This window comes from Hylaeus anthracinus, unplaced genomic scaffold (genome assembly GCF_026225885.1).
Source record: "Hylaeus anthracinus isolate JK02 unplaced genomic scaffold, UHH_iyHylAnth1.0_haploid 11985, whole genome shotgun sequence".
Classification (NCBI taxonomy): Eukaryota; Metazoa; Arthropoda; class Insecta; order Hymenoptera; family Colletidae; genus Hylaeus; species Hylaeus anthracinus.
Window position 1 is genome coordinate 11,403,989 of NW_026534333.1, and position 5,066 is coordinate 11,409,054.

Below are 5,066 nucleotides of genomic sequence, written 5' to 3' on the forward strand. Positions count from 1 at the left end.
TCTATAAAAATATTATTTCGACAACTTCATCCTTTCATGAGGTATTTAACCATACCGCTTTAAACGAAACACCCTGTATATGCATGAGGTAGTCGATTCGCTCCAACACCAACGGTGGCGTCGAAAACACGGCGAAGGTAGAAAGTCTCGATAGATCGAACACGTTTCGAGTGTCTCCCGGAGCATTCCAGCTCGTTTCGTGACGCTCGAATTGCACGAGACGCCGTTGGTTGTAGTTGACGATAATCGACGCCAACGCATCGTGCTTTTAATACGGGTCAGCGCTATGACAATGATAACATTAACTACGAGAAATATCAATTATTCGCGACACCGGACACGCTTCTTCTCAAGAATTCATTATCGAAAAATTAATAATGAAAATTGAAATTAGTTATATTTTAATAATAATGATAATATTTAAGGCTACTTATTACTTATTAAACTTGCTTAGCAGGTAAGGGTCACGACCATTCAGATATTTGTTTAGGAACGTTAGATCAATTATCGTTATCCTATCGACCAGTGCGATAAATTTCGGTCTGTTCGAAGTATAATCATTTGTAAAACATCATTAAGACTATATATACAAGTAGGGTCCCGCGTTTTAAAAGACCCCGCGGTCTACGAAAATTACTGAATTGAAAGGCACCGATTTTGATTAACTTTTTACAGACTGATGATACCATTAACAAATGGAAGCAATTTTTGCTGAGATGCAAGACATTTTTTTAGTAGCGACGATTAAACTGGAAAGAGCGACAAAAGTCATCCAAGTATTATTATTTAATATTCATCTTATAAAAAATATATAACATTTGCAAATAAATAATTCCTTGTTGTAAAATTTAAGTGTAGGATTCGAATGCGAATTCAGGCCCCGCAAAAGATCACGCGGACCCTGTATACAAGTTCCAGATACTCTGAATGGTTCCACAGAAATTCGACGATTATTATCCTATAACGTCGACTTCTATATGGAGTTAGCTGACAAACTGTCCAGCCTACAAGAAATCGTGCAAGAAAACAGGCTTCTCGTAAAATGGGCTTAACGCGTGATGATCTTAAATAAGGAAAACGCTTTATACAGGTCGCGTCGTTGCTTGAATTACGGTCGCCTGTTACTTCTTTCACCGAGGGGTGGGATAGAGGGTTTGAAGGGGGGAAGGTACGAAGAAGTAAAGCGAGGTGAGTCGCGTTTCGTTGTTTGTAGTCCGAGCGAACGACCAGACACGAGTTTCGAGAACACGACAAACCACTTGTTGCTTTCGCCTTCGAAGTCTATGTAACCTCGTGTGGCAAATAGTATCGCGGATGACTTCTCGGAAGTCGTGAAAACCGCGCACTCCTTGACACGATTTGTTTAACAAGAAAGTTTGAAAAATGGAACGAACCATGTTCCCTCCAACGCTCACGGAACACCCCTTCGTGCTTGCACTCGGATACAATGATCATTACGTCTTTTTTTTTCTTTTTTTTTTTTTTTTTTTTTTTTTTTATTGCTAAGCTCCAAGTTTACATAGAAGAAAACTTATGCAGCTATTACTTATAGGAACTTGTATGTATAAATAGAACTAGATTACGGAACAAGACATGTTTGGAGCAAAATTAAATCTTAAAGTTACATGAATGAAGAAATTTACGAATGATGGAGCCAATTTTATTGGAAGGGTTGTAAAGGAGAGATTCAGAAGAGAGAGAGAGAGAGGGGGGGAGGGGTAGAATTGAAGCTTGGAGGGATCAGAAATAAGAGAAATTCATTGAGATTCGAGTAAGGAGCATTGCCATAAGATATGATTGATATTTTGTTCGTCGTAGCCACAGGAGCAAGAAGGCTCATTAATAATTTTAACTCTCGTCAAGGACGCAGCAAGGTGGTAGTGATGATCATTATATCTTTGTTCGACACGTATGAGTCGGTATAAGACCAGTTTTGAATAAGTAGGGTGCCCAACCCCTGTTTTATATTCTAAAATAAGATATAGTCCTGTAGTATAGGATAAGTACGTGCCTCGTGTTACTTGCTGAGATGACACCTGCATATGAAAGACGTTTATAGATCTATTTCAAGACCTGACGTTTCTTGGATCAAACACTTTTGTTCATGAACACTTTTGTTCATGAACACTTTTGTTCATAAACACTTCTGTTCATAAACACTTTGTTGGGCACATAAATGCTTGTTAAAATTAGCAAGAAAACTTAAGTCTTACCTGGACTAATTTTACGTGAATTGCTTTAAATTTGGTGTTCCGGTTGAGTTTCCGGCCGTACGATAGCAGCACGGTTGCGTGCACGTCTCGTTGCGTATCTCGCCCGCGACGGACGTTATTTTCCACTTTGTAAAGTGAATGATGCGTTTAGGGGCTCGAGTGTTTCCTGTTGACACGCACGACATCAAAGCCCAGGATTGAGGTCGTGCCGGGAGGGAACGTCGCCGAGTTGAATCACGTAAAAGACGTAAAATAATTCATTTGGAAACTGACGAAAAGCGAACTTTTCCGCGTAGCAAAGGCAACCGCGTCGGTAAACGAGCGATGGTCAGCCAGGACTTTTCTTTACCGACTATTTGTCGAAAGCTCTTTACAGAGATGGGCAGAATTATTTATTTATATATTTAGGGGAGAGTTTTTATTGATACACGAAGAATAGTATAAAGTATGATAAAGATTTGTAATAAATTGCAATTAGTGAAAAGAAAGTGTCAGTGATTGCATCATTCGACGCCAGGTGTCGCGATCAATTAGTAGATACCTAGAGGATCATTAGTCGATACTGAAAACCTTATACTATATTCGAAGTATTCTTGTATCAAAATAAAAATATTATACAGAATATAAAGAAACCTGATTTGTAGTCTATATCACATGTACATAAGTATTGAAATAATATTTAAATACAGACAAATTTCAATCAAAAAGTGTTTACTGATAGTATCAACTACAGTTACCGACATTTCCTCCGTTTCTCATCACGCCCCGATTCCGATATACGTCATTCGAGGAAATTACATAATTAAAAACTACAACTGAAAGAACTGAAGATTATAAGTAAATTCTTATGCAATCACAATATTTCCGTCTAAAAAAATAAAAGATGACTGACTAACATACACTGTACAATTTTATATGATAGGAACCGTGTTAGTTGACCACATACGTGTTATGGACATGCATCTAAAAAATCACTTGTTATTGTCGTAACATGTTCTAACACATTTTATATACTTAAATCAATAGGCACGATTAATCGTCTAAGATCGAATAAATTTCATTACGGATTACGCAATCGTAACCGTAAGGATTAACAGAAGATGATCCGACTAGATATATTCGGCAACGATTAGCATTCTGCAGAATAATGGGAACAAACAAGGAGCTTATGATACAAAAAATTCGTTGCTTCGTCACGGTTCTTGATTGTCTTAAGAAATTCCTCTTATGGCTTTAAACAAATAATTACTCTGCAACTTGACTAACTATTCCGCGAACCGAAGAATTCATGACGCCCATAGTATCGCGCTCTACGTCAACTTCTGACTCCAAAATTTTTCTCACATTTTTTGAAAATATACATTTCTAAGAACGCGTAGATAAAAATCTATTTAAAACTTAACGAAATCGGTGCCATTCTGAGGAAAAGGAAATTGAGTATAGGTAGACTTTTATCTCCTGTCAATTTTTGTAGCCAATACTTAATCGTACATGGATTTCGTTGCGTTTCAAACAGATGGCGCCACCAGTCGCTCGTTTCTCTCTTGCCAACAGTACAAGATTGAAACTTGCTACAACTCTGGCACCGTCCTTCGGATTCGTGTGTAGAACAGGGGAACGAGGATAGAAATTGTCGAATGCGTGGGGAACGTATGCATACATAGGTTGAACGCGTTCCTTACGCGATGCAGCGAATTTTTGGCACGCAATATCTCGCGCTCTATTAATAACCGCGTCGCGTATCTTTATTTTCGTATGAGATTTGGCGACGCGCGATTAATGCGAAAACGCTAGCACGTTCCAGCGTCCTCACGTGTCGTTGGTCGATACTGGAGCGATTTTTAGAAGTTATCGCGTCGATCGATGACGCAGCAACCCACTCGACGGATAACGCAACAGTGACAACGATAAATTTCGAATTTTAACGGTTCCCCTTGATGATGTGACCTTGAGGTTTCATTGCAAAACGTGTGTCGTTCGTCGAACGAGCTCGACGATGACTCATTCGCTGCTTGCGGGTTTCTATCGAACCAGGGAAATCTGGTGCGACGATAAAAGCAAAGAAAGATTCCGGATCGGTCGTATATTTTTTTTTCCGACTTTGCGGATCCTCGATGACAATCGCTAACATCACAGGCGGTGATTACGCGATCTACAAACAGGCTAGGTGTTTCATAGCGCTATGATAAGTAATTTAAAGGATTTCGCAACGATAGTCGCATTGTGAATTTCTGAGGGATTGATGAAGCCGGGTTGATGATTACCTCTGGTTGTTAGTGGGCCGTTAGTAAGTAAAAAATATGTTTGGTACATGGAACAATATTTTAGCGTTTTGGCTTGGTTCAGATGGTTGAACTGTTTAGTCATGTTCAGGGATAAATAGGAGAGCTCTGGTGTAAGCGAGGTTTGACGTTGCGTAGCGTTCGTCTCGATATTACCTGCAGATAATTTTTCGCGTTACGTAATTTCGGACGGATATTTTCGAACAAAGCGTCTCGGCCAAGTACGGAAACTCTCAGTCTCGCCAGGTGCGGTGCGTTGATGCCGGAAGAGGGAGGAAGTAAACGCAACAAGAAGTAAATAAATGAGACAGAAGCAAGGCAATAATTCACATTCGTCTGTTTAAGATGTTATATTGTTTAGAATTCATAGTGTACCTTACCCGATAAATCATTTAAACGGCTGCTGTATATTGACTATAAAAATATAGGACGGTCAACAACCAGATAACAAGAAAGGAAAATAATAATTGAAAATAATAATTGAAAATTCGCGTACGCCTAACTTACTCGAAATAAAAAAAAAAAACGCGTTATTTGCACATGCTGAGAAGGATCAATATGTGAAACGTAG

At 39.0% G+C, this 5,066-nt stretch overlaps 2 protein-coding genes across 2 annotated transcripts in view; one reads left to right on the plus strand and one right to left on the minus strand.

Moving 5' to 3' along the window:
* The window catches only part of LOC128886639 (probable glutamate receptor), a 39,025-nt gene extending 36,214 nt beyond the window's left edge, over positions 1-2,811 (minus strand). Inside the window, exon 1 of the mRNA XM_054141700.1 lies at positions 2,214-2,811. The gene's annotated coding sequence lies outside the window, so the exon portion shown is untranslated. The remainder of the gene's footprint in view (positions 1-2,213) is intronic.
* LOC128886644 (putative inorganic phosphate cotransporter) overlaps positions 1-5,066 on the plus strand; it is a 52,990-nt gene that overhangs the window by 13,173 nt on the left and 34,751 nt on the right. The window lies entirely within an intron of this gene.